We start from the raw sequence: 1,239 nt of genomic DNA, 5'->3' as shown, positions 1-1,239 counted from the left end.
TCACAAATTTGTACAAGCAGTGGAACTCAAAGTCTGAAGTTTTAGAAGTCCATGCCACCATTGGGTGAAGTCTGGAAAACATAGAGGTGCATCTCTGGAGAAGGTCAGAGGCCCAGGAGCAGACAATGTGGTCTGAGGATCTCCTGGGTTGCACTGGGAGAAACAGTTCACCTTCCTGGAGTGCATTTTGGAGAGGTGGAACTGCCTTTCTAGGGATAAAAGAGCCTGACAGGTGCCATTGAGCTTCCCTGTTCATTTGCATAGGAACAGAGGGTCCTTCTGAGGGAAGCAAACCTGGAATCAAGCTTTTTCCTGTGCTTTGCCAAAAATCCCATGACCCTGTGTGTTCATGTGACTGACCCTATGGGAGAAATCAGCTTCAGTCACAATGCGGAGATACCCTCCTGCAAATAATCAGCACAGACTTGTGCTGGGCTGGGTCCCTAAAATTTGGAATTTTGAAACCCAGACAGCACACCTGAGATAAAACACATGGACACAGTACTAGTGGGGGGCGGGGGGGCAGACAGCTTGGGCACAGACAGGGTGAAGGCAGGGATCTGAGGGGTACCTGGGAGAAACAAAGGGAGATTGTTCACTCTTCTGTGAGGGTTTCCTGAACATTAGCATGTGGGAACTCCACTCTCCAGGGAAAATATAGCCAGTTGATACAATTTTATCTTGGCACATAAGCACTAATGAAATTCAGTGAGCAGCACAGCACCCAAAGTGAAGTCTTGAGCTGCTTACACCAAGTCCTGCCCCCCCCACCACCTGGCAGGTGTTTTTTTTTCTCCCTCTAGGGAAAGTGTGCCTAAGAGTCAGTGTAGTAGCAGTCCTCTACTCCAGAAGACCAGTACAAACCCAGCATGTACCAACTTTACTGACCATAGAGTGCTGCAAAGCTTGAGCTCTAGGGGAAATTGGATCTACCCTTTTTAACAAGCAGATGAAAACACACCTACTTAAAACTTGCCACACAGTGAACAAGGACCAAACACTCCCCACTGCAAGCAAGGATAAACAGTATACAACTTACCTAAATGAAAGAGCAGCCAAAACCAAACACCAGAGTGCACACAACATACACCAGAAACACTTCCTGAAGAGTCAGTCACTGGATAGTATATGACCTCTTCTTAATATAGCCATTACTCTCAGGAGCAGGAAACATAACAGGCTTTGATAACACACAGAAGACAGAGACTTAGACAAAATGCCAAGATGAAGGAAATCAAG

This window comes from Panthera uncia, chromosome X (assembly GCF_023721935.1).
Source record: "Panthera uncia isolate 11264 chromosome X, Puncia_PCG_1.0, whole genome shotgun sequence".
Taxonomy (NCBI): Eukaryota; Metazoa; Chordata; class Mammalia; order Carnivora; family Felidae; genus Panthera; species Panthera uncia.
This window is presented reverse-complemented; position numbering follows the sequence as displayed.